Source organism: Schistocerca americana, chromosome 6 (genome assembly GCF_021461395.2).
Source record: "Schistocerca americana isolate TAMUIC-IGC-003095 chromosome 6, iqSchAmer2.1, whole genome shotgun sequence".
Taxonomy (NCBI): Eukaryota; Metazoa; Arthropoda; class Insecta; order Orthoptera; family Acrididae; genus Schistocerca; species Schistocerca americana.
In genome coordinates this window covers 149540358-149560377 of record NC_060124.1, presented here as the reverse complement: position 1 = coordinate 149560377, position 20020 = coordinate 149540358, and positions in this window count along the sequence as shown.

The window sequence follows — 20020 nt, the reverse complement described above, 5'->3', positions numbered from 1 at the left end:
CCGTACTCGCAAGTACAAAGAATGCCGACAGCGGCCCAAGAGCCAACAGCGACACAAGAGCCGACAGCGGCTCGCCTCGCCAGTATTGTTGCGCCCGCGTGTGCGGCACGCTTGATCTCACTCGCCCTTCTGACGGCGTTTCCAGAACGTCCGTTTCACTGAATTCTTTCGGAAAAACTCACTCCCGAGTAATCTCAAGGAGTCCATAAACACTATCACAGTGGATAACTCAACACTGTCCATCATCACACGCATGTACTAGCCTGAAACTTAAAACAGCGTCTAAGTACATCGGCAATGACTAGTAAATCACATATTCATGAAATCTTACAGCTATTTACAAAACCATATTTACATTCCTTAATCTACTGTGACTCAGCTGAAAACTTAGACTAGCAGCTTGGATTTTTCAGTTGATTAGATCATGATTAAATTGATTAAAATTAAATTGATTAATCAAAATTAATTACTTATTAATTACAACTTCTTTAATGACCTTGGTCAGTCAAAAGCATGGCAATCTAGCAAACCTTAAATCTCACACTCTATATTTACATATTGTACAAATTACCCATTGTGTGGTATTAATCGATCCTAGGTTGGTACAATTTCAAATCTACTATATTTCGTATACCTAATAGCTTTCCAGAGCTTGGATACTCTAAGCAATAAGCATTTGTGTGAGGTATACCAATGACTTTATATGGTCCATTATAAACAAACTTAAATTTACAGATTTCGTTGTCTGTCTCGCTCGATTTCTCATGAGCTTTTACAAGTACTAAGTCTCCGATCGCAAACTTAGCAAAACGCGCTTTAGCGTCATGACGACGTATGCGAGCATCGGCTTTTAACTTCATTACTTCTCGCAAACGATCTTTTTTCACACCAATACTAATGTTAATCCGTGGAGGGAATTTGATTATCTCTTCCACTAAACTTTTACTTCTGTCATCCAGCAGGATTTCCTCTGGAGAAAATCCCGTCGATTCATGTCTCAAGGTGTTCATAATTCTCTCAAATACTGCTACATATTTGCCCCATGCCCTATGGTTGTGATGGCAATAGGTACGGCACAGTCGGCCTAGCTCGCGCATATACCTCTCAGCGGGATTCCCAGCCGGACAATAAGCTGAAATATGGATCACATCGACCCCATTACTTTCCATGCCTTCATTCCACAACTTAGAAGTAAATTGTGCCCCATTGTCTGATAGAATCGCCTTGGGCTTACCAATATGAACAAAATAATCGTTCACCAGCTTGCTATAGACCGCTTTGGCTGTAGCTTTCCTAATCGGGTATAGTTTGATGAACTTGGAAAAAGCTTCTAGCACTACTAAAATGTAGGCAAAGTTTCCTGATGACTTGGGCAAAGGTCCGTACAAGTCCACGCACAGTAACTCAAAGGTGTCGTTAGGCCTTATACTTTGCATAGGACCACGACTCGTACAGTTGGTAACCTTCACCTTCTGACATAAATCGCAAGTTTTCACTCTGTCAGTAACTCGTTTTAACATGTTGTTGAAATGCACTACTTCACTCAGCTTTTCCGTACATTTCTTTGGTCCACAGTGACCATACGCCAAATGGTAGTAGTCTATTATTTCCGTGACGTATTTGCTGGGCCAGCATACCCGCCAAATATTACTATCTTCACCCTTACGTATGTACAAGATATGATCGTATATCTTGTAATACTTCCTTAATTTCTCTCCTTCTGGGCTCTTTTCATCATATCGGGTTTTCACCATATTTAAACAACCATCCTCGTTCTGATGACGACGTAGATTCTTACAAATGTTCATTATTAATTTACGTCCCTCAACTTCTTTAAAATAGTACAATTTGACCACTCCATCTGCCTCATCTTTCAATAGACCTTGATTAGACTCGGGCAACCGCGACAGCGCATCCGCTACGCAATTGTCGGTCCCTTTTACGTAACAGATGTCATAGTTAAATTGCTGTAAATACAGCGACCACCTAGTCAGTCTTTCGTGAAGTAGTTTACAATCCTTCAGATAAGTGAGCGCCTTATGGTCCGTATGAATAATCACCTTACGGTCCCATAGGTAACCCTTGAACTTCTTGAATCCCCACACGATAGCGAGACACTCTTTCTCAGAAATCGTGTAGTTTCGCTCACTTTTTGATAAAGTTCGACTCGCGAACGCTATCGTCCGGTGTTCCTTATCCTCTCCTTTACCAACTTCTTGGAACAGTTCTACCCCCACCCCGTAATTCGACGAATCCGTTCCCAGATGGAAGGGTAGCGATAAATCAGGATGAAATAGTACGTTAGATCTTAACAACTCGTCTTTTAATCTCTCGAAAGCGGTCTGACACCCGTCAGTCCACACAAACGGAACATTTTTGCGTAAGAGGTTATTCAAATTTTCATCATTAAACACTTGTCCTTTTACAAATTTACGGTAAAATCCTGTGAGCCCTAGAAAACTTTTTAACTGTTTCCTAGACTTGGGTGGAGGACAATTCCTTATTGCCTCTAGTTTCTCTGGGTCTTTCGTAATACCAGCAGTGGTAATTACATGCCCTAAAAATTTCAGTTCCTGCTTCACAAATTCGCATTTCTTTAGCTTTAGAGTCATTCCGCCACGGCGCAATGCTCTAAAAACTTCATCTAACAGGTCACAATGGTCATGCCAAGTGGCATTGGCCAACAATAGGTCGTCAACATATACAGTTAATCTTGAACTCAAAGCCGGTCCTAGCACTTTATCTAGGGCCCTGATGAATACGGACACAGATATATTAAGTCCAAACGGCAGTACTCTATACTGATAGCACCTGCCCGCAAACAAGAAGGCGGTGTATGGCCTAGATTCTTCTTCGAGTTCTATTTGCCAGTAACTAGCCGTCAGATCGAGGCTAGACATGAACTTAACGTCATGAAAACGTTGCAAAATCTCCTCCATACTCTCTGGTCTATCTGTTTCACGTTGAACGACCCTATTCAACGTGCGTGCGTCAATCACAATACGCACACTACCATCCCGTTTTGCTACAATGACCAAACCGTTATTGTATGGACTTGTACTTCTTTCAATCACTCCCCATTCGATCATCTTATCTATCTCCCGTTGCACTGCTTCCTTTTTGGACAGCGTTATAGCATACGGTCTCACGAAGAATGGTTCGTGCGGAATTACATGCAACTTGCATTTATATCCTTCCACAAGACCCGGTTTGTCTGAAAACACACTCTTATTCCTCATTATTACTTCATACAGGCCTCGTCTTTGTTCGTGTGTTACGTTTGACACACCGTCTACAATACTTTCCAATTCACTTTCTACACTATTGTCAATGCCGAGATTCCTCACATTACAGTAGTTCAAATTCATACCTACATCAATACCATTCGGCCAGTTAACAATGTGTATAGGCTGGTATTGCCTATGCACACCGTCTCCTGCCTCGTCAAAGCTAACTACTATCGTTTTATCTAGTGACATACATGTCAAAGTTTTGCTTTCGCAGTTAATCACTGCACGGTACTTTAATAGCCAATCTAACCCGATAATTACTTCCGTAGTTAAGTCTGGCACGACGACAAACTCTTGTTCAAATCGTGCCCCACATATCTCGAAGTTGACAAAAATCTGTTTTGTGACCGGTTTACTGGCCTTCCCAGTAGCACCGATAATTTTCACTCCTGTTACTGGCATAACTACGATGCCAGGTCTGTCTTTCAGTAACTCAAATATTTTCCCAGATACAGCACTCAATTCTGCCCCGGTGTCAATCAACACGTTTAGTTGTAGGTCGTGCATATTAACGGACACTACTATCTGTCTACACTTGTCCTCGACTGTTTCTTTATTTTCCCACAGTAAATCCTCGTCTATATCCAGGTCATTCCAGAAAAAACCATCCGGTTTTGATCCTAAATCCGATTTATCTGGCGGCTTTTTCAGCCTCTGTTTACATACAGTTTTAATTTTAACACGTTTGTCCTGAGGCTTAGTCTGTAGCTTCGCCTCCAATACCGAAACCTTTTCCTGTAACTCGTCAACTAGTGAGTGTTGCTTTGCTATCAATTCACTAATCGTCACCTTCGTTGATTCCACTTTGGTCAGATTAATCTCATCCGCCAATCTACCTGGAGGAATGTGTCCAGTAGTTTCTGCAATTACTTCCGCTAGATCTGCGCAACCCACACTGCTATCGTCTGACCGTATAATGTCAGCTCTAACCTCATACACGTTGTAATGTATGTGCTTTTCTACCAATCGTGTCCGGCTATCACTAAAATTTTCGCAATCTTTCTCCTTAATACTCTCGCAATGTTTAAACTGGAGGTTTGCGTCGGATGGGTCGGTTACTTCTACCACTGAAACTTTCGGTAAGGTCTGCCGGTTAGGGCCAGAACTTTCCGTTACTACTTCAACATCTAACTCCTGCGGGACGAAACACGACGAATCTTGCTCGTGCTCCCCCTTAACATCAACTATTTCTAGTAAAGTCTGCCGATTAGGGCCAGAACTTTCTATCATTTCACAAACACTATCTTCCTGCGGGACGAGACGCGGAAAATCCTTCACGCGCTCCCCATAAACGCTTCTCCCATACAGACCCCTATAATCTCTTAGTTCGTCGTGCAAGCGACCGAACTGCCTTAACCAGACCTCATCCCTCTCTGCATCCCCTCGCTCGATGACGGACGTGTTATCCGACATCTGATCTTCTCTCAACAATTGCGAATCATTCTTAAACTCAATCTCCAGTTCCGCTGTGGGTATTACAGCTGCCACTTTATAATCGATTTCCGGAACACTACTTAAATTGTTCTCACTGACAGTGAATGTACTACCTACTGCCGTGTATACTGCTGATCTACTACTTGTGGGCGCACTCCTTTCTCTTAACACTGGCACACTCTCCCGCCGTTGATTATTCCATACGGAATTTTCATAACGGTGACACCTGGGTTTTCTCTTGTTATTGGGCCGCCAAAATTTCTCCACGCCCGCTCGGCCCCTCACCGGCGCGGCTAATGGTTTCCCTGTCTCGTCCCAGCAGATACGCTCCCCGGATGCTGCTGAGGCGGCTGATCACACCCTCTGGCGTTATTACTATTCTGTGAAGCCCGTATCACGTTAGTATGATACTGGTTTCTGTCATTCCTGTTATTATTTGCATTGTACCGATTGTTATTACGGTCCGAACCATTATTGTTATTCCTGCGGTATGCATTATTCCCATGGTTATCGTTGTTATGGTTGGGGTGGTACCCGTTGTTGTTACCACGGCCTCTACCACTGTCGCGATTATTGCGCCAATTGTCCTCGTCCTCAACTCTTTCCAGGAAATCATTGATTGTCCTGTAATTGCTTCCTACGTAGCGTTTTGTATCATCTGGAAGCTTCTTGTAGAGTTCCCAGACTATTTCGGATTCCGTGCGGCGATCACGCAAATATTCCAACTTGCGGATCCAGCCCTCACAAAACCCCTTCATCGAGCCGCGCGAATTCGCATCGAAAGGCCTCGATACGACAAATTCGCGCCAGACACTTTGCTGTTTTTGCTCTGACCAGTATTCAGCCAGAAACAAATTTTTAAACTCGTCAAAAGTCAGGTTCGTAATGTTGAGGTTTAAGCCCCAACGCTTGGCATCACCAGCCAGCACATCAATAACCGCATTAATTTTTCTCTCATTAGTCCATGATCTGGGTAAAACTCTTTCACAATTTTTAATGAAATCCGTCGCGTGTATACCGCCTTTTTTCAAGGGGTCGAACCGCTCCTCTTTCGTCAACAATTCCGAACTATGTGCACAGATTGGCACATAGCTCTGTTTTTCGTCAAGTTTCTTTTCTAATTCCGACACTCTCGTAATTACTTGGCAAGTGGTTGTCGCAAGCGTTTCCACTTCCCTCTTTTTCTCTTCGCAGGTATTAGCCTGCTCCCTCACTTTAGTGTCTACTTCGGACACTAAAGCCTTTAAAGTTTCCACCTTCTTTTGATCCTCTTTTTTCATTAATTGAATTTGTTCCGTCACCTTATTCTCGATGATCGGAGCAACTGCTTCTCCTACACTTTTCTCGATTCTGCTAATTTCGGAATCAAAACGAGTATTTATGCTCGCAATTTCCGCCTGAACGCCTATCATTTCCTGTTTAAGAATACCGATTTCGGTATTAATTACAACAATATCTTCTTTGATTTTATCAACTTTTGTATTAACAACTCCAACATTGTTGTTAACAACATTAATAGCTTTGTTCTGATTGTCTAGCTTTCGTTCAATTTTTTCAGACTGAGCTTCTTGCTTGGCAGACAGAGCTATAATTTCTGCCGATTGACTCTTGATTTCATTAATCAAAACATTCAATAAATCAGTTAAATTCCCGGAGACTACCGGTTTTACTTCCGTAGCTGGTTCCTCTATATATGTTCCCCCGTATTCATCATCAAGGGGTACAGATTTGATTTTCGCTTCCGATTCCGAAACATTTTCTAGAGTTTGGAATTCCATTTCTGCTCTTTGTTGCGTTTCGGCGGTCGCGTCTTTCATGCTAGCCGCCTGCCCCTGAACAATTGGAACCGCCGTGCGCGTTTCCCACTGTTCGACGGATTGTTCCGTATCCAAGTCTACCAAATTTTGGTAATTGTTGCCTTCACTCATTTTAATAATTTTCAATATAAATGCAAAATCTCAACTCTAATTAGGATTCCTCACACGAATATTCTCGCTGACGTATCGACCATTTCGAAACCAGTACTTTGTTACGAGATTTGCACAATGCAAAATTCGTGTCCAGAACAACCTCAAATTTGAAGATTGTCCTGTCACCAGGTCGCCACGTGTAACCTCCCCCCTTACTTATCGACCTTAATGACAGTGAAAAATTAAACCGCGTGTACCTAATGGTAATTTTGGAAAAGCAATCGTCACCGAAGTTAACCTGTCGGTAAAGAGGGAGGAAAGGGTTACATCTAAATGAAAGGAAAAATGCAAGTGAAACTGGTGGAAAATAATTTTGAAATAGGGAGAAAGTTAATAAAGAAAGTAAATGTGCGGCCGTTACGTTAACAATCAACTAGCGGTAATTAGATATTTGAGATTTGGGGGAAATTACGGTCGCCAGTCCTATGGACAATTACTATAATAACTGAAAAAGAAAGGTTATTACACATATAATTAGCACTAGAGGCGTGGCAACTGAAGGTTGACACGTGCAGTGTGAAAACTGAAAGTTTGTCAGAAGTAATAAATTTCGCTACACTTAATTTAGCAAAAGAATTAATGAAACCGGAAAATCGAAAGTTAATTTAGTGACTGAAGTTAATAGTGAGCTTTCTTTCTGAAGCACATCGACATTCAGTAAAATAAGGTTAGTCTTGGACTACCTCAACAATCATTTCAAAAGCTGCTTGAATCTACGCAATTTAGAAATAAGAGAATTAACTTTGAACTTGAATTAAATGATTCTGAACAATTAACAATAGTAAAATTTAGTACGTACCAAGCTGAGCTGCAGTCACAGGTAACTAAAATACGGTAACAAAACTCGCACTCTTAATTTGTGCTCGTGTAACCTAAATATTGTAGCCAGCTACTGAACTTTGAAATTAAAGCAGTGAAATCTAATTATATTATTTTAATGCTGGCGTTTGAATTTCAACGACACTCGGGTTCATTTCGGAAAAGGAAGGGACTCTGCTTGGCAATGCAATTGGGACAATGAGCAACAAAGGTTCATGCTAAGTTGCTGTAATTTTGCGAGGCAAATGGAACAATTTGAAAAGCTGAGGTCTGCCATACAGTTCTGAAACTTTACGTGCTTTTAGTCTTCCTTGTTGGTTGATTGAAGGTTTGAAGCCGTCGATCGAGGAGGTGGCGACAGTCACTCATTGTCGGCCGTCGCTGTTGCAGAAGCTGGATGTTGGCGCGCCTTCTTCTCGACACGGTCACCAGGCGAAATGGGCTCTTGATGTGCGCCAGCTAATGCTTCCCGTCCGCGACACCATGTCAGAAGCTATCATCGCGAGTCGGGCGCAATTACATGCTGCCAAACCCCGAAAGCGCGGCAACTCGCGGGAGCGTCACTCAACACACCTGCTCCACTCGCTACTCCCGCCACCCTCCTTCTGTTCTGCCCGCGCTCCACGCGGCAGAGTTCACACTACCAAAGATCCTACACACTTTGATTCTTCACACGACCTATCGATGTAATCGTTCGATAGCAGTTTTCCCTAGGCAAGACCCAGCGTAAAATACAAATAATATTTACGAAACAAACCAATTATACATCGACATAAATGCATAAATATATATATATACAAACAGTAAAACAATTACAATATATAAAGAGACAGAAATGTCATATCTTAAGGTAACAAAACAAGGAAAAAAAATAATAGTACAATAGATGGAAATAGGAGGATATGCATTTCCGGCGTTACATGTTATCGTGCCCCGGAGTTTTCGTTTCTGCAATGCACGTCCTCTTCCAGTTGAGTCAGCTAGGACAGGTACTTCTAATACACCCAAAACGATTAAATATAACTGGCTGCAGTCTTCGCTGTATTATAACAGACAAAGCGTGAAGTAGGCTAATAGTTTCAGCTGCCAAATTATGACATCAACTTGAAAGTTTCTTATATTCTTAAACTCGAGTTCGTAAGTGTCAACTTGGTTTCTGAGAAATCTCGCTACACGATGCGAAATCCGGACTAGCTGGTGCAACAAACAGTTCGTCTGCGAGAAAGCAATCCGTTTTCAATAATATATATAAATATATATGCCATCTGACTGAAAAAACAAGATGACTCAAAATAAAACGTTGGTCTTGAATATAGCTAATGTTTAACTTTAGTATTGCAAACAACATTTGTATCAGAACTGTTGCAGTAATTACACAACAGATGAGGGTCAAAAAATCAATAATTCTGACTTTCTGACAAAACTGCTTGAAAATTCACAAGATAGTGCTTTACTGAAGTCTTCTACTGGTATAAGTCTCTGAACTGATATGATATTTTTTCACAGATATTCTCTGACAATCGCTGTGCCTTACAGCGGACATGAACTTCGATACTAATTACATTTATTGGCCTAGCTGTGCGCATGGAACGCTCGTCTGCTCTACAACTTGTTACTATTAGGAATAATAATGTGACTATCAAAAATCAAATTTCATTTGACGTACTTGGTATGTACGTTATCTTAACGATTTTCATAAATGCTTCTCAGTACTCAACTCGCGATGAGCAATTGGTAACGCCACGTAGCGCTCTGTGTGAGAATCACTGGCTGTGCTGTGTTTGTCTCTGGTGTTGTTCCATTGTGTCTAATTTTTGTAGCCTTTGTCCCATTTGTTGCATTAACTGTAATAACAATGCACTGGTGTCTGAAACATGTTCCTCAGTGCTTTTCGGCAGTGAAGTTGCACCGGCAACATTCACATTTTGACAAGCAGAAAATGTTTCTTGACTCATTTGAGAAAACGGTGAGAACCCAAAACCTGAGTCTACAGTATTTGCAATATTGTGTTCTGTCATTCCCGATTCCTGAGACGAGCTGTTGCCGACCGATCGATCGATAATGCTTCCCTGTTCACTACCTGTTTCACTGTCTACACCATTATTTGACGCCCGCTCCATTTCCCTATGCACAGTTACCAAATTACTACTTTGAATGTCTGTTAATTCATTACACAGCGGTGCTGGTAAGCCACACTCGTCGTCACTATTATTTCTCAGTTTACTTTGGAGCCTAGTGTTACGTTTTTCACACTCCATTATTGTCACAATATTTCACACGATAACACAGAAAATCACAATTTGAAGAGCAAAAATAAGAGAACACATTAACATAGCACTGAAAATAATATGTAGTTAATTGCAAGCGCAGCTGCGAAATACTTGGTGCAAATCTACATGCATGCCACAACTGTTTTACTGTACAACAATGAAAGGCTGCAACTATAAAGGAGATTCTGTCTACAATTACGCGCTAGCAATAAACAATAGCTACACTAATTACACAAACTACAAGAAAAGAATCAGAAGATTCCAGTGAGGTATCCTCGGCTAAGGGTCGACATATGAAACGTCCCCTTTGAAGAATTATACATGACTGTCCTTAAACTGATACACAATATTTTTTTTAGCGCAACGCAATCTGACTTTCAAAAATCCCTACAAAAAAAAAAAAAAAAATGGCCCTGACTAACATTAACCTATGCGTTTCACAAATCGCTTACCTCAGAAAAATCTTGGTTACTCGAACTACTGCAATACAGTAAGCGCCACTACTGCCAGCTAAATAAAAGATTCAAACTATGGAAGGCACTAACTACTGATAGGGATAGTTAGCAAATGAAAGATATTAATAGAGAACAAACAATGTATTTACCTTCATATATATATATATATATATATATATATATATATATATATATATATATCAGTTCATGACAAATTTCAAAACTCCGCCATCTCTCTCCCCACATCCACCACTGCTGGCGGCTCACCTCCAACTGCACAACGCTACGCGCTGTTCACATCCAGCTGCCGCTGCCCAACACTACATCCAGCTGCCGCTGCCCAACACTACAATGGCAGACAACAATGCAAACTAGCCACAGACTGCACACAGCACAGCCAGTGATTCTCACACAGAGCGCTACGTGCCGTTACCAATAAGAAAACCTAAACAGCCTACTTACACAAAGACTCCAAGTTCAACAATGTTTCATCAAGCCATGACAATAATACACATTTTCATGAAGTTCTCACACCTAGACAAGTTACCAGAATGTTTCTTAATAACTCTCTTGTGTGCAACTGCCTTCCTCGACAATTGTTTCAGCTATAAGACAAGGGCATGTGCTTCATTACAAAATTTCTACATCAATGTTCTAACAATAAGAAGCTACACACTTTCAAATATAAAAAGAGTAGATTAGTTTAAAAGTTGACATTTGTCATTCTTCCATTGATACAATCTCATTTGCTCAATATATTTTCTCAAAAAATTGCTACAAAAACCTTTTTTTTAATAATGCTCCTTGTATTACACAGCAGCCCAGCTTCCCTCCTTTTTAAACCAAGTACATTCTTATACTATCTAACACACATGCTACAACTACTCTCTGATTTACTGTGATCATCAGCTCTGATCTCCAAGACAGTCTTACAAATAATTTGACTATATTGATATTACAGAGGTTGAATACATGTATCAGATTCACACTTAACGGTCAAAACTTCCTGAAAATCGTCATGACAAACAGGATAACCCCATTCAGACTTTTCTTTAATGAACAGTTGAGCAGCGTCATATTGAAAGGTGGCAATGAATCCACGATGCATGTGGTTTTGTATTTCTATCACTTTCTGTAGAGTGTCTTTTCGCTGCCTGTTTTTCTCATACTTCTGTCATCCCAGAGAAGGCGGGCAAGGAGATCACACTTGGAACTTTATTGCCTCGATTTTCACCTTAATTTTTATGACAGTTTATATTCGGCATCACATGCGCCTTTAACCACCTTTCGTACGTGTGGATGATTACTAGATCTTATGAATGTGACTGTAATCGCGAACGCTAGCACATTGATAAATTTAGGTAGACTTTTCCCATTCAGATTTATAGCAGGGCCTGAGAACGCGTGTTAAGTTCTCGAAGCTGGGTGGGACACCATGGAAAACTTTTAGCAATGGAACCAGGCGTTATGTCTCGTATTTTATGACATTTGTGCCTAATTGCAAGGTGATTTTCGATGGGAGTTAGATCAGATTTTCGAATCAGGAATTTTCTGTAATTTTTAAAGTCATTTTTCAGAAGCATTATTGGCATTTTGCATGTGATAACTTTGCTGTCGTAGACTTTGTACTTTATCTGGTTACGATGCACCTCATGCACATGCATCGTGGATCTAATTATGTTTCGTGCTTGTCTTCGTTGTGAGCAATAAGCCAAGCTTTACGAGAAAGTGATGGATTCTGCTTTCGGTTATTCTTGAATGTTTGAATCTTTGGGTGTGAGCACATGAGCGTCCATGTTGCATTCCTTAGTTAACCTAATCCTCACTAAATAAGGATGATTAATATAGTGGGAAACAGTTTCACCTTACAGAACCAAAGTGTTTGGATTATATAATTGTTAAATGGCAGTGAAGTTGACAAGAACGTTCCATCAAGTGAACAATTTTTGATTTGGAATCAACTTAGTTCGTTAAACTTTTCGCCGATGTGCCTAGCAGGATGTCATTCTACCTCCTGTGGTCACTAACCTCACTTACCCTGGAAGAAAAGACGCTCGGAAGCATTTAGTGAAGTTCATACCTTGATGGTTCGATCTGAAGTCTAGTAGTTAAATTTCCGACCGCGGTTTCTTTTTGATAGGTGAGTGTGCCACAACAAGCGCTACCAAAATGTTCCAAGAAGCCTCGCATAAAAACAGGAATTTTCCAGAGCTTATACCTCGGGTTTTATTGGTTATTGAAAGGTAAGGTAAATTGTTTTGGATACCTATTGGGCTTGGCACCATCAGTAAACCCAAGATAAGGATCGTCTTAATGTAAATACCTTGCAGTACAGATGAAAGTCTGAATGTTACACTCTTCCTCCATCTCCAGGTGGAGCAAATCGGTTGGTCCTTTTTGAATTTGATGTGGTGTGCGGTGCGCATTGAGGGGCTTATGGCGGCACCGTTTAGTTCATAGGCGGTTCCTGTGAAAATCCGAAAAAAGCGTTTTTCGCCATGTTTTCGCCGTCAGCATCGGATAACTAAATAACTAACACCAGAAAATGGCTAATATTTTAACGGTACATTCTCTAGGAATTTATCTAGAAGTGCCACCTTCCCATTTCCATACGTATTTATCCGTTATAGAGAAATACATCAAAACTTGGTTTCTGGGTATCGAAATCGAGGCGCAGATTTCAAGAGAGCTATGCGCAGCATTTTGATGAAACCTTGAAAAGTTTCTTGATATTTTTATCCGTTTACGAGATACAGAAGTTCAAATTTAACTTATTTGCACACGAATAATATGCACGTAAAATCCGGTGTGAGGCGGAAACGTAATTTATGAAGTGACGCAGCAAGAAGAAATATGCTCCGAAGTGTCACTGTTATCATCAGAAGGGTTCTGAGAACCCATACATTGTGGTACTCAAGCACATGCAAAATTTTTGTGCACTAAAATCCGGAATGAGTTGTAAAATTAGTTTTGTTCTATATAAGTATCACAAAAATAAACTCTTAAAACTGTACTGGCTCATAAAGCTGTTTTCATATGAGTGTCATGTCCTACCGTAGCAGGGGGAGAAGGGAACTAGCTGAAAAACGCTCCTATCAGAGCACAAGAAAGGTGAATATGCTCTTGTTTGACAGTCTGGCTGAAAAGTAGGGTACCAGCTGACTCATTCTACCTTCCTCAGCACCTATAAAAATTTTCCAAAATTTTTGACTTGCGAACATTTTCGCGCTTCTTTATGCTGAGGGAGAAGGAGACAGTGGCAGCAGGAAAGACAAAAAAACTAATAAAAACTGGAAGATAGTGCACTGTGTTTGTGGTATAGAAATTCCGAAGGAAACAATAACAGTGTGAGAGAAAGAGAGGGACACAGTGGCAGTGGAACATAGTTGATAGAACAGTGCTAGGGAAAGAGTGAAGGAGATAGTGCCACTGGGAGAGGAATAGAGAGGAGGAGAATGTGGAAATGTGGTAAAGCCCGTGATAATGAGAGACAGAGTCTATTATAGTGACAACGACAGAGAAAAAGAGAGAGAGAGAGAGAGAGAGTGAGAGAGAGAGAGAGAGAGAGAGAAAATAGTGAGAAGAGACACCAGCAGTGGGAAGGAGTGAACGAGACAGCAGCAATAAAGCAATAAGAAAAAGAGATACAGTGACAATGAAAGAAGGGAGTAGTAGAACGAAGGAGACTGCTGCTGTGATACAGGAGACACTGACAGAGAGGATCAACGAGATAGTGACGATGAGTTGGACTGATTGTGTGAGTGAGTGTGGGGAAGTGGGTGTATATGGGCATGAGCGACTTACAGCGATGGACTAGTGGTGTGGGTGAAATACAGTGAGGGGAGTTTGTGATGAGGAAGGTAAAACGAGGCAGCTAGTACCCCACTTTTCAGTCGGAGTATTTTAAATAGGAGCATATTCGCTTTTTCGTGCTCCATCAACAGCACTTTCCCTCTGGTAGAACATAGGGCAAATTCATATAAATTGCATGTGTCTTCAAACGGCTTGGCATTCAATGAAAATTACACAATGAAAAGCACTGTTTTGTTCAAATACTAAGCTTTCAGCTACGGAAAAGTTCATGTGATATGGAGAAAGTACGCCCCACAGAAGATCCGTTTGCCAGTATTTAGACGTTTTCAATACTTTATAAACGCTGGACTGATTCTAATATCATGTGTAGAATGTGATTAAAGAATAACGAGATAACAGTGCCGCTATCCTCTGTCCCTCAATCAGAAGCAGTATCACATGCATTTGCTCTACTGCACCAAATGTAAATAAATGCATAACTCAGGTACGATTCTTGTGTTTATTGTTATGACTATACTATCAGCCACTGAAAATGGTGATCGTAAGCACTATAACGTTATTAGAGACAAAATAATTCACGTTTAATTTCAGAACATCCCGGCAGAGACATTTTTTATGTCTCATCGGTGTTTCGCGAAAGATGTTTAAGTGTGGTCAGCACGAAGGCGATTCTGTGTTTTCTGAAATAACCGTCGAACGATCTCCAAATGATCTATTAAGAAGGTCTGTAATTATCTGTCCCGAATGCAGAGTATGTTTCTACCACATGCATTGCCTTATGCCCACGGTGATGCTTTCCAATAACGGCGACTTCGGATCTGTTAGGAATTATAGATGATTTATTTTAATAAGACTTTTATCGCCAAAAGGGGATAAGTGAAAAGGTCCTTGAAATACACAAAACACACTCTGAGAGAACGATGTCGTTGCTTACCCACTTCTCTCAGGCAGCGTGGATTTTCAACTGAACAGTAGTGCAAATTGTAGGGACTGTTTTTACCATGGTTTATAAACATAATCTTGAGTTATAAAACATCAGTTTCCAATTTTCGTAGCAGTAAATAATTCTGAAACTGTTAACGGGACGAAACGTGGAAAGTATGAAGTGCGTTCGGACATTCCTTTGGCTGGTCCCGCTCACACATTCAAGCTGCCTCCTAGTGACATGTCAGCTGTGTTTTAGCTCTGCTGATATGTTACTTGCATTCCTCTCAGCGCGAGAGCTTGACGGGATCAAAAATATTTCAGCATAGAATCGTGCCGCTGATCTAAGAGTTTAGCGACATTCGTCATAAAATAAAAATGTATCCGATTTTCGGCTGTCGTATATATTGTAAAAATCTGAACAGCTTCAAGAGCAAATATTCTCATCAATACCACATTCTCACAGAGACTGAAGAGGCTCAAGCACACAGGTAAACACACGAATCGTTGTTGTGTTACGTGTCTCCTTACATTTGGTAAGTTGGCGGACACGTTTGTGGGATCGCTTCTGCTGAAGGCGTAGAAGTGGTTTGTGACACTGATATATTGTTACTATTTTATCAAGCTCCATACATTAATGGCGTTGGCGTCCTAAACGAAGGCTCTTTTCCGTTACCTGGAAAAAGAATTATAGAAGTTGTTATCAACGTGTTTCAAATAATTATAAAGTAGTTATCCGAGAATGGAAGAAACAGCGTATGTTCATTTATGTACAACAAACCGAATAACACGAACAATTAATGTATCTCAATCATGTGTTAGTAAATAGCGTAGGTAGTTCTTCGTATAAGTGCTAGTCTTGGGAAGGAATACATCAACATCTTGATAAAATGTTGTCGGTTTTTCAGCCACCTTCATTGAAATACTTACTGGAATTTTGTCTCAACCGATGTGGTTTGAAAACCGAGAACATTTCATTCAGTTATTATTAGTACTGTAGTGATTAGTGGTTGCAAAAGTTGAAGAGTCAGAATAATGTGTACTGTTCGCCCACAGTCATACTGAAGATGCCTCTAGGAGCTAGGCATTTTAGCGTCTCCCTCCTAATAAATGTTTAGTAAAAAATAGTACATCATAATATGACAAGACTAAAGATAAAGATATTCTATATTACAAGACTAGAAGAAAAAATGAACGGCTTGGAAGGATTTCCAATTTGTAGCCAAAAGCATCTTTCATCCTTTTTTGTTCAGTAACAAAATATTTATCACTGGTAGCAAAGCAAATATTAAAACTAGTTTAAAATCATTTATTTTATTCAGTTTGTGTTCCAGATATCAATTTTTGATTCTACATCTACAACTACATACATACTCGGCAATCCACCATACGGTGCGTGGCGGAGGGTACCTCGTACCACAACTAGCATCTTCTCTCCCTGTCCCACTCCCAAACAGAACGAGGGGAAAATGATTGCCTATATGCCTCAGTGCGAGCCCGAATCTCTCTTATCTTTGTGGTCTTTCCGCTAAATGTAAGTTGGCAGCAGTAAAATTGTACTGCAGTCAGCCTCAAATGCTGGTTCTCTAAATTTCCTCACCAGCGATTCACGAAAAGAACGCCTCCTTTCCTCTAGAGACTCCCACCCGAGTTCCTGAAGCATTTCCGTAACACTCGCATGATGATCAAACCTACCAGTAACAAATCTAGCAGCCCGCCTCTGAATTGCTTCTATGTCCTCCCTCAATCCGACCTGATAGGTCACCCAAACGCTCGAGCAGTACTCAAGAATAGGTCGCACCAGCGTTCTATAAGCGGTCTCCGTTACAGATGAACCACATCTTCCCAAAATTCTACCAATGAACCGAAGACGACTATACGCCTTCCCCACAACTGCCATTACATGCTTGTCCCACTTCATATCGGTCTGCAAAGGTACGCCCAAATATTTAATCGACGTGACTGTGTCAAGCGCTACACTACTAATGGAGTATTCAGACATTACGGGATTCTTGTTCCTATTCATCTGCATTAATTTACATTTATCTATATTTAGAGTTAGCTGCCATTCTTTACACCAATCACAAATCCTGTCCAAGTCATCTTGTATCATCATACAGTCACTCAATGACGACACCTCCCCGTACACCACAGCATCATCAGCAAACAGCCGCACATTGCTATCCACCCTACCCAAAAGATATTTATGTAGATAGAAAACAACAGCGGACCTACCACACTTCCCTGGGGCACTCCAGTTGATACCCTCACCTCTGAAGAACACTCACCATCGAGGACAACGTACTGGGTTCTATTACTTAAGAAGTCTTCGAGCCACTCACATACTTGGGAACCAATCCCATATGCTTGTGCCTTAGTTAGGAGTCTGAAGTGGGGCACCGAGTCAAACGCTTTCCGGAAATCAAGGAATATGGCATCCGTCTGTTACCCTTCATCCATGGTTCGCAAGATATCATGAGAAAAAAGGGCGAGTTGCGTTTCGCAGGAGCGATGCTTTCTAAAGCAACTTCTCTGTCTCAGGGAAATTCATTATATTCGAACTGAGAATATGTTCGAGAATCCTGCAACAAACCGATGTTAAGGATATTGGTCTGGTATTTTGAGGATCCGTCCTTCTACCCTTCTTATATACAGGCGTCACCTGTTTTTTTTTTTCCAGTCGCTCGGGACTTTACGTTGGGCAAGTGATTCGCGATAAATGCAAGCTAAGTAAGGAGCCAATGCAGTGGAGTACTCTCTGTAAAACCGAATTGGAATCCCATTAGGACCTCGAGATTATTTATTTTCAACCCATTCAGCTGCTTCACAACCCGAGGGATGGCTATCACTATGTCCTTCATACGGGTATCCGTACGAGACTCAAACAGCAGTATGTTTGCGTGAAAGATTTCTCAAATGCTAAATTTAAAATTTCAGCTTTCATTTTGCTGTCTTCCGTTGCCAGACCAGACTGATCAGTGAGTGACTGCATGGAAGCCTTCGACCCGCTTACCGATTTTACGTAAGACCAGAATTTCCTTGGGTTAGTGTTAGTATGAGCACCTAAAAATAATAAAAATTAAGCTTATTGTTAATCCTATGATTCGTATTTAAGACTAACACGTTCATTTTTCTTAAATGTAAGCTAATACGCTATTTCGCGGCCTGTATACGACCAGCTTGGCGCCACGCAAACAGATCATGTATATGTAGCCCATAAACTGATCTTTTCCTCATCGTTTCGATACAATCATGCTAATAATCTATGGAACATGTAACTTCCTACCCACCTAAATCTTATCATATTTCCGCACTGCTGTGCTCACAATGAAGAATGTGCAAGATGGGTCTAAACCACGTTTACGATGCTCATAAATGTACTGTTTGCAAGGGTCATCAAATTATCGTATGTTCGAATCTTCATGGTACAAAAATCTTATGAGAGATCGAAGTGTGTGCTGTTTGCCTATGCTTACACTAAATTGTATATTTCATTCCGTATTATTACGTCTGTATTGATGATTTAGAGTACCCGTCGAATCAGATTCCGTTATTGTTTCTTTGATGTTGTCACGTCCCACCAGTCTTTAAGGGAGATGTTGCCTAAGTGGTTGCAGTCTGGATGCTGAAGACATCTTGGGTTGAGATCTGCTAATTTCCCTCTAATGGACTGAGAATGAGATTGTCTCCTAGGATATTTAGCAGAGGTGATGCGGAAACAGATTAGAGAAGTTTGAAGGAAGTGAAAGAGGGTGCAGATACTTCCCTACATAAATTAAGAGCCTCCATTTTTAATTAATTTATTCTCACTTGGAGAGGTGTCTTACAATGGATTTTTATCCATCAATGCTTACACCCTACTAATCTACCAATGCCCAGTTCCTCAGTATCTTTACTGTCAGAAACGAGTGCTTTGCTAGTGAATCGTCCTGATGATACCATCAGATACTCGAATCGAGTTAAGAGGTATTGAGGGGCACTGCTCGGTCCTTCATCGCACACATGCAACTAGACACTAGGAGACAAGTGTAAGGCGGCACGTGTTCTTCTATAGAACCTGACACACAGAAATACTTTTACTCTTTGCTACTTCTACAGACAAACTCCGCAGAACTGTTCTTTACTGAATAGTATGAAGCTCGGTGTAAGAACTGCGGCTGGATGTATATCGGAAAATTAGCGCCTCGTTTGAATGTATGTAGTCTTCTCACTGTTTACTGCAGCATAATCGAACTGTCGTGCCCAACGACTCAGCTCCTCCCTCGTGATGACTCTGACAGTGTGACTCACCCGCTAACTCTCTCACTGCTTAACTCATTTGCTACTGCTGAGACTGCCTCCGACTGCCGTTTACATATTGCTTTTTTAAGGTATTGGAGTTTTCCATGACAGTGTTGCTTTGCCTTGCTTCTATTGAAGATCGTTTTAATGACCAAAATGTTTCCAAAAACATCTTAGACCACCTTGAACAGTCTAGAAACGCTTTATGTGAGCCAGCATTCCTTCTTTCGGCCTCGGGCAGCTGGCTGTGGCTATTTCCATTTTTAACAGGAAGTTATGCCCCGGCAACGACCTCGACTGCAGCAGTGTACCACTTTCGCCTGGAGTCTGCTAATCGTTGCGTTCGCCTCGCTGTTTAATGTTGGCTATATGCAGTGTGTCTCTCCAGCATCATGCCTTGCTAGTTAATAAAGTTTTCATTCCTTTCGTATCGTCCATGCCACATCTTATATCAATAACATTTGACATCTTGCAGAAATAACATCAAGTACAGCTGTATCTTTAACGAGAGATGACCAGTTTCGTGGCTTATAGACAAATCCTCAGGTGTACATAATACTTTAGGTCATTAAAGACATCGACGTAAGAAACACGAGAGACCCAACCTTCACTGGTAAAACAGCATTGCCTGCCAATTTCAATGCCGTTTTACTAGTAAAGATTCAAATGGTTCAAATGGCTCTGAGTGCTATGGGACTTAACATCTGAGGTCATCAGTCCCCTAGAACTTGGAACTACTTAAACCAAACTAACCTAAGGGCAGC